Source organism: Piliocolobus tephrosceles, chromosome 12 (genome assembly GCF_002776525.5).
Source record: "Piliocolobus tephrosceles isolate RC106 chromosome 12, ASM277652v3, whole genome shotgun sequence".
NCBI lineage: Eukaryota > Metazoa > Chordata > Mammalia > Primates > Cercopithecidae > Piliocolobus > Piliocolobus tephrosceles.
Window position 1 is genome coordinate 30,354,807 of NC_045445.1, and position 9,476 is coordinate 30,364,282.

The following is a 9,476-nucleotide window of genomic DNA, read 5'->3' on the forward strand; positions in this document are numbered from 1 at the left end:
TATCAGCAGCATGAGAACAGACTAATACACCTTGTAAAATAATAATGGCTACAATTTTAAGAGAAACTATGGGTTATGTGCTTTACGTAAAGTATCTTGTCAGATCTTCACAACAGCCCTGCTAGGTTGGCATCATTATCTCAGTTTTCAGATTGGAAAATTGAGACTGGAAAAATTAAACACTTGCCCAAGTCAAAAAGCATTGGCAGAGTCAGATTCGAACTTAGAACATAAACTATGTTGTACCCAAAATGTTAACAGTCATTGCCTCAGGACTGTGGGATTATTACTTTTTTATTTGCTTTTAATAATATTCCTTCTTATATGTATCAAAACTTATACTGAGCAGTGAGTTCTGAGTGGCAAAAGATTATTTATTTTTTGCACCCATCAATAAGTCTTTGTCCACAAGTTATATGCGTTTTTATTATCTTTTTTTTTTTTTCCTTTTTTTTTTTTTTTTTTTTTTTATTTCTCTATAATTGGCATTGCTGGGCAGCATATCCATCCAGATACGCTGGTGTGGGCTATGATGTTCTTCACAGGCCCAGGCCCAAGTGGTTTGCTGCTAGTGCACCCACCCTGAAACAGCTTCAAGAAAACCCTGTTAAACAAACATCTAGACTTTTTTGTGGGGTTAGTGAGGCTCTGGGTAGAAGTGAGCCCAGCAGTCATCATGAAACTGTTGCTGCCATGTTCCTAAATATGGTCTGAATTCACTAGACTGCATTCAGATAAGCATACCATCCAAGCCAAAGAAGTGATCAGGCCTCTCAACTGCACCAGTCTTTATTCACTATTGTACCCAATGCTAATCTGACTACATCCAGTAGACTCATGAAGATGGTGATTAGTGCAGAAACCATGATAATGGGTCAATTACTAAACACCTACTCTGGATAGCAAAATGGCTGCTGTTTCACTTCTGCCTTTCAAATCTCACACAAGAATCCCTCTTGTGGCCCACATTAAGAGGAAGCATATGAGGAAGACAGTTCCAGGAAATGTAGTTCAACCTACCCAAGCTAACTCCACAGGGAAGACAGAAGTAGAGGCTGGAACCCAAGAAGAGCCTCATGGGTAGAACTAGGCCTAATAGAAAGAAATTACTGGGATGCCTTTCAAACAACTTGAGTTGTCTAATAATCATATTGATGGCATCATAGGCAGGAAGCTCCTCATCTCTGGAAGTATTAAAGCAAAAGTTTATGGACAAACTATGGAAGGTCTTATACCAGCTAGGTAGGAACCATACTTTGTTTTTAGAAAGCTACTTTAGTAACACCAGGTAAAGGTGATGAGAGCTTGAACTAGGGCAGTAATGGTAGAGACGGTGAGGGGAGAATTGATCTGGTAGACATTGTGGAAGTAGACTTAAAGGACTTGGCAACTGATTTGAGGGAGGACTATGTATTAACTTCCTATGACTGCTATAATAAATTATCATGAACTTAGTGGGTTTAAACAATAGAAATATTTTAAAATTTCTATCTCTAAAAATAGAAATTTATTATCTTACTGCTCTAGAGGCCAGAAGTCCAAAATGAGTTTTATGGGGCTAAAATCAAGATGTCAGCAGGGCTAGTTCTGAAGGTTCCAGGGGGGAATCTATTCCTTGCCTCTTTGAGCTTTAGTAGCTACCAGCACTCCTTGGCCACATCACTCCAGTCTCTGCCCCCATAGTCACATTGTCTTCTCCTCTTCCGTGTCAAATGTCCTTACCTCTCCCTTATAAAGATGCTTGTCCTTATAAGGGACACTTGTCCACAGGCCTATCCAGAATAATCCTTCCATCTCAAGAGTCTTAATCACATCTGCAAAGTTCCTTTTGACATATAAGGTAACATTCACAGGTTCCAGAGATTAGGATGTGAATATCTTTTGGAAAGCCATTTCAGCCTTGTACGGACAGTAGAACTAAGGAAAGCAGTTATAACTCTAGGATATCAAATATCAGTGACTCAGACCATGATAGAATCATTAAACAAAGTAAGATTATCAACAAGAAGAAAAAATAGTTTGGTGAGAAGAGTTTAATTTGGGATATGCTACAAATGATATGAGGGATTGATGGGACAACCATATGGAGATGACCAAAAGAAACTCGTAATACTACAGTTTGAAGGTTTGGAAAAGTATCCAAGCTGAAGATAAAGATTTGAGAGCATCTACAGAGATATTATAGAGGAAAAGTATAAACTCTTGAATAGTAGGGATTAGATTTGCCTATAGTTCTATTCTGGGTACCTAGCATAACATCTGGCACAGGGTAGGTGCTCAAAAAATAATTGTTGAATAAATGGATAAAGGTAAGATCCCAAAGGAAAACAGAGAGGAAGGGCAGGAATTTTTCTTCTTTGAAACAAGAGGTAATAGAAGACAGAAGAGGTGGCTATGCAAAATAATTTAGAAATGGACAGAATATATTGCAAGATCTCACTTTGGGCAATTTTGTTATCATCGAAGTGGAAGATGAAGTCATCAGTGAGGAATGTTTTGAATCAACTGAGAATGGGATTCTCATTTGAGGAAAGTAAACCATAAAATGTCAGTACTGTAAAGGACCTTGAAGAATATCTACAGAGCCCTCATCTTACAGATAGGGAAACTGAGGCTTAGAGAAAAGAAAACAATTGCTCAAGTCCCCAAGCCAAATAGAATTTTGTTTATGTATGCGACAAATATTTACTGACTGCTGGCTCTATGCCAGGCAGACCCTGGGCTAGATGTTAGGGACATAGTGGAAAACAAGGTAGTCAGGGACCCTGCGCTCATGGAACTTTTAGTGTAGTGTGAAAGATACTAGAAATAAGCAGGGTGCTAAGTGCTATGGTGGGAAAAGCTTCAAGTGCTTAGGGGAGCATAGAGGAGGAAAAGTAAGAGTTAACAAGAAATGAATAGCAAGATTGGTCAGCTGAAATGCCAGCACAGCTGCGGGTAGACAGGGACTTGGCTGTTAACATAGGCAGCAGTTTCATGACCTAAATGATATTTTTAATTCCAGGGAGAAGAAAAGAAGGCAACTCCCAGGGCCTGACCCTGGTTCCGACATTCCTTTGTACTTGGCTCTTGTCTTCATGTTCCTCAGGCAAACCAGAGGCATAGGAGGAGGATCACTTCAGTAAGCTGAGTGATTTACTACAAATTTGAACAGACGAACAAATGTGAGAAAAACTCAGAAGTTTTGTTCACTTTTCCAAGGGCACCCAGGATTAAAGAAGCTGCCAGAGCAGGAATTAGCAGAGCACTTCCTCAGGAAAGTGAGGTTTGGAATGAGATTTAAAGTCTACAACAGGCAAGATTATCAGAGAGAACAGCCCACTTTGTTTCACTAGTTTAATATGTCATTACATTTATGTTAAGGCCACTTGTGCTAGAAGCCAATAATAATCGGAGGCAATTGCATTTTAGGAAAGAACAAATGTGAAGTGTAAAAATATATATGCCACTTACCTAGCTTGAAGTAAAACAAATTTCGGTTATTTTTCTAATTAAAATTATCCCTAGCCCTTCGCTTAGCTATCATTAGAATATGCTTCCTCCCTGTCTAGAGTACACCCTCTCACAAGAGTTCTGTGAATCGCAGGGGTGCATACTCATTACAGAAGGTCACTACTGGCTTCTGTTGCCTTAAGGAGAAAAATCTGGAAGCCTACTCAGTCCACCTAGGAACTGTTTCCTTCAGCTGTTGTCACTGTTGCTACAACACAGTGTTGTTAGGAGTCCAGCAGTCCAGCCCCATTTCTGATGTTTTAGTGAGTGAGGCTTGTGTTGGCACAGCGGAAGGTTCTAGAGGTGGTAGGGGTAACCACAGGAGGAATGGCAGACCACGACACCCACAGGCCTCAGCCCCAAAACCCCCAAGCCTAGGTAGCAGCAAGCCTCCCTCTACCTCTAGACAAAGAAACCAGAACACACTAGAGTTCTTTCTCTTGAGGAGAAGACTAGACTATAGCTTCCCGAGGAAGAGAGTGGGAATGCCAGAGGGACTTTAGAGAGAGAGGTTGAGGGAGAGTGACTGCAAGTGAGATGCCCCTCTTGCGAAGGCCTAAAATGGTAAGCCTTTCTCCCATCCCATTGTGTAGTTCTAGTGAAAGATTTAATAAAGCAGAGCTTCCCAACTAATGGACCTTGAGACACTGGGGTGCTGCCAATGGATTATAAGTAGGGCAAGAATAATTGATTCCCTCAGGGTTTGGGGCAGTTAGGCAGAGCTTGAGGGAGCCAGAGCCTTCATGCCAGTCGCCACCAGCTGCTAGCAACTTAGCTGGGCGTTTTTGCAGAGGGTAGGTTCTGTAGAACAGAATCTAGAATTTTGCCCTCCCGTCTCCACAACCAGCCAGCACTAAAGGAACTTCTGTCCCTCACTGCTTCACTGTTTCATGCTGAGTATACCCAAGGAAGTGATCAACCACCACATCATCTATTTGAGACTAGGGGAGGGAATGAGGAGAGAAAATGCCAGTAGGCCCAGCTCCAGGTACTAGCCCCAAATTCATATCTTCAGATATGTCCGTCTGCTGTTGATATGCTGTCTTAGAGGCATCCAAGCTAGCCACATGGTGACTGCCCTTGTGTTCTGAAAATTACAGCATCATCGTTATTTTGAAATACTGTGCTTGATAGTAAAAAATTTGGATTGGGTCTGGGCACAGTGGCTCATGCCTATAACCCCAGCACTTTGGGAGGCTGAGACAGGCAGATCACTTAAGCTCATGAATTCAAGACCAGCCTGGGCAACATGGCAAAACCCCATCTGTGCAAAACATATAAAAAATTAGCCGGGCATGGTGGTGTGCACCTGTATTCCCAGCTACTTGGAAAGCTGAAATGAGAGGATGGCTTGAGCCTGGGAGGTGGAGGTTGCAGTGAGCTGAGATTGCACCACCGCACTACAGCCTGGGCAACAGAGCCAGACACTGTCTCCAAAAAAAAAAAAAAAAAAAAATTGGATTGGATTTGGAATCCATTTGTGTCATCACAAGATATTTCATCATAGTGCTTATCAGTGAAAGAAAAGGAAGAGCTGTTGGACTTTTAAAATATACTTCAACTATTGCCAGGACTGGTGGCACGTGACTGTAGTCTCAGCTACTTGTGGAGGCTAAGGCAAGAGGACCACGGAAGCCCAGGAGTTCAAATGCAGCCTGAGCAAAAGGACAACAGAGCAAGACCCTGTCTCTAAAAAAATAAAATTTACAAAAAATTAAACAGTTCTTTATTTTTTTACTCTAGCCACCAGTTGTCTAAAAAATTCAACTGTTGTAAGTTTTGGAAAATTTGTTTTAAGTTGTTTTTATCACCTACTTGTGGGAACAAAGTTTGTTGTCAATGGTGACAATAAAAAATTCAAAAAATCATCAGTGGGCTGGGTATGGTGGCTCATGCCTGTTATCCCAGCACTTTGGGAGGCCGAGACAGGTGGATCACTTGAGGTCAGGAGTTCGAGACCAGTCTGGCATACATAGTGAAACCCCGTCTCTACTAAAAACACAAAAATTAGCTGGGCATGGTGGTGGGTGCCTGCAATCCCAGCTGCTTGGGAGGCCAAGGCGGGAAAATTGCTTGAACCCAGAAGACGGAGGTTGCAGTGAGCCGAGATCACGCCATTGCACTCCAGCCTAGGTAACAAAAGTGAAACTCCGTCTCAAATAAATATCTTTTATTTATTTTAATTGTCATAATTACAGATACTTACTGTGGGGTAACTTACAGATACTTCAATCCCCATAAATCCACCATCACTTAAACATAAGTCAAAAATGCATTTAATACACCTAAACAACCAAACATCATAACTTAGACCAGCTTACCTTTAACATGCCCAGAACACTTATATTAGCCTATCATTCGGCAAAATCATCTAACACAAAGGATATTCTATAATAAAGTATTGAATATCTCATATAATTTATTAAATACTGTACTGAAAGTGAAAAACAGAATGGTCATATGGGCACCCAATTGGAGACTGCCTGTATACGATGCAAAAAAGGAATGGATGTTGTCCGTGAGTCCCATATAGACACCCACAAATCCCCTCCAGTTTACCCCCAGGTGCTGTAAAAATATCATTTTCCATTTGTGTCATGATATAAAAGAGCTAAGAAACACTGAGATAAGAATAACAATTAAAAAAAGAGTTGCTTAAACCACTTTATTACTCAGGACTCACTTCATTGTAAGTGGCAGAAGTCCAACCAGAACTAGCTTAACCCAAATAAGCAGTGGGAGTGGGGGAGTACACTGATGGACTCAAGAACCAAAAATGTATAAATGGCAAGGATGGTACTGGCCTCAGTGATGACTGGATGAAAGGACAGGAATACAACTACCTCACTCTGACTCACTATCTCTACATCTCCATTTCTCATTGCTGCTCTCAGAGGGGATTTGTGGGTGTCTATATGGGACTCACTGACAACATCCATTCCTTTTTTGCATCTTATACAGACAGTCTCCAATTGGGTGCCCATATGACCATTCTGTTTTTCACTTTCAGTACAGTATTTAATAAATTATATGAGATATTCAATACTTTATTATAAAAATAAAGTAAATTTACTTTAGTAAAAATAAAAATTTACTTTCCCACCTCCTCTGCCATCACATTTTCTTTCTTTCTTTTTCTGCCTTTGTGTGTGTGTGTATGTGTGTGTGTGTGTGTGCGTGCATGCGTGCATGTGTGGTTTTTTGTTCGTTTGTTTTGAGACAGGGTCTCACTCTGTCACTCAGGCTGGAATGCAATGGTGCAATCTTGGCTCACTGCAGTGCAGCCTCTACCTCCTGGGCTCAAGCAATCCTCCCACGTCAACCTCCTGAGTAGCTGGTACTACAGACATGCACCACCACGCCAGGCTAATTTTTGTTTTCCAAAATCGGCGTGTAGTTTAGTGTGCCTTTGATCTGAAAGAGAAAGGATTGGAAGGTTTCTGGAAGGGAATGCTATCAGCTTTCTGATTACCTTCCAGGACTCCAGATGTTATAGAACTGAGGGGGCACCAGTCCTTCCCAAGTAAATTATTAACTAGAGCCATCAAATAGCCTTGGAAATCTGTAGATTGACAGATGTATTCTCTAGCATAACAGACTTTAACATCCCTGACTTCTCTTCCATATGTGTGTTAGTCCATTTTTCATTGCCACAAAGAAATGCCTGAGTCTGGCTAATTTATAAAGAAAAGGGGTTTATTTGGCTCACAGTTTTGTAGGCTGTACAAGAAGCGTAGCACCAACATCTGCTCTGCTTCTGGTGAGGCCTCAGGAAACTTACTGTGATGGCAGAAGGTAAAGGCAGAGCATGTGTGTCACATGGAGAGAGAAAGAAAGGAGAGAAGTACCAGGCTCCCTTAAACAACCAACTCTCTCATGAACTAATGGAGGAAGAATGCACTCATTACCAAAGGGAGGCCACCAAGCTGTTCATGAGGGATCCACTCCCATGACTCAAAAACTTCCCACTAGGCCCCACCACCAACATTGGAGGTCATATTTCACCACGAGATTTGGAGGGACAAAACATCCAAACCACATCAGTATGGAAACCAGGAACACAAGTTGTGAGACAGAAAAAGATGGCTCATGCTATACTGATGTGTATCAATCAGGATAAGCTAGGATCGGCTAGGGTAACAACCTTCAAATCTCAGTGGCTTAAGATAATAAAAGTTTCTCATTTATGCTTCATGTCCATCATGAGTTGGCACAGGTTTCTACTCATCATGATCACTCATAGACCCAGCCTAATGGGAAGAAAAGGTTCCAGAAGGTCTCACATTGGTAATGAAATGCTCTGGCCTAGAAGTGACATATTATCACCACTCACAACTCACATGGCCCAACCCAATCCCAAAGAGACCAAAAAGTGAAATCCTACCATGAGCCCAAGGAGAACAAGAAAAACTTGGTGAATAGCACTACTGTCTACAACATTGATTTACAACTGTATATGTTGGAGAGTGGGTGAATGAAACTTACAAAAAAAAATCATATGGATAGATGATTTCTCAGTATTATCGTCCTTGATCTTAGAAAAATCCAGTATGGGTCGGGCGCAGTGGCTCAAGCCTGTAATCCCAGCACTTTGGGAGGCCGAGACGGGCGGATCACGAGGTCAGGAGATCGAGACCATCCTGGCTAACACGGTGAAACCCCGTCTCTACCAAAAAAAATACAAAAAGCTAGCCGGGTGAGGTGGCGGGCGCCTGTAGTCCCAGCTACTTGGGAGGCTGAGGCAGGAGAATGGCGTACACCCGGGAGGCGGAGCTTGCAGTGAGCTGAGATCCGGCCACTGCACTCCAGCCCCGGCGACAGAGCGAGACTCCGTCTCAAAAAAAAAAAAAAAAGAAAAAGAAAAATCCAGTATGAAAATGCAAATTATTAAATCAGATCAAGTATGGGTTACTTACTCACAGTGCATGAATTATTTAATTTATAAAACTATTCAGCTTAGGATCTTTTTAAAATTTTGAATTTCTTAAACATCTAAATACTTATTTACAGATCATTTACCAAATAATTCTACAACCTTTGTGTTGAACTTTAGGTTAACTCTTAATACATATGACTTTGAGTTTTTACTGTATCTTGTCTATCTGTGTGTCTAGGCAAAACATATACATTAATCCACAGTTTCCCTAGGTCAAGGTGTAAAGGTCCCATGGTTAGTCAAACCCAAGAAAAAGAAGACTAAAATGCACAGTATAATCAGAACTGTGACATCAATTCTGCAGAATAAGAAATTCAGCCTCAAGAACAGGACAAGAGTAGTCTCTTCTGTGACACGTAAAGCCCCAGTTTTTCTTTCAGAAGTGGCTGGTGGGGTTTTCCAACAAAACTCAATTGGCATGTTCACATGCTAAAATGAACAACAAAGGCCTGGGAAGCAACTTTTTTCTCACAGCAGTAATCCAATAGTAGTATATGGCAATGCCTTCACCCAAGGGTAAACCCCTTAAACCAAGGGCCAGAGCACACTTCTAGTCCTGTTATCTTTCCCAGTACGCCTCAAAATCATGGGCAACCAATGCATAGCCAAATTTTGCCACCTCTGATAAGGTGAGCTAAACAATGCATTCAGTCTCCCTGCCCACAAACTGTCCATTGGTCGCTGGGGCTGCTGCTTACCAAGTGTTAAGCACTAGGCCAATGAGCTTGGAGATCTTCAAAAGTGGTAGAAAACATGGCACCAGAACTCACGGAATTTATGGCCCACTTGAGAGAAAAATCTGATATTTTTTAAATTATAATTGCAAATATGAAAAAAAATAGGCCAGGCATGGTGGCTCATGCCTGTAATCCCAGCACTTTGGAAGGCCGAGGCAGGCAGATTCTCTGAGGTCAGGAGTTTGAGACCAGCCTGGCCAACATGGTGAAATCCTGTCTCTACTAAAAATACAAAAATTAGCTGGGCATGGTGGTGGGCATCTATAATCCCAGCTACTCAGGAGGCTGAGGCAGGAGAATTGCTTGAACCC

The 9,476-nt window shown here is 41.6% G+C and overlaps 1 pseudogene; it reads right to left on the reverse strand.

Annotated features, from left to right (window-relative positions):
* Positions 1-309: 309 nt before the first annotated feature.
* Positions 310-423, reverse strand: LOC111531623 (annotated as a pseudogene).
* Between the last annotated feature and the right edge of the window lie 9,053 nt (positions 424-9,476).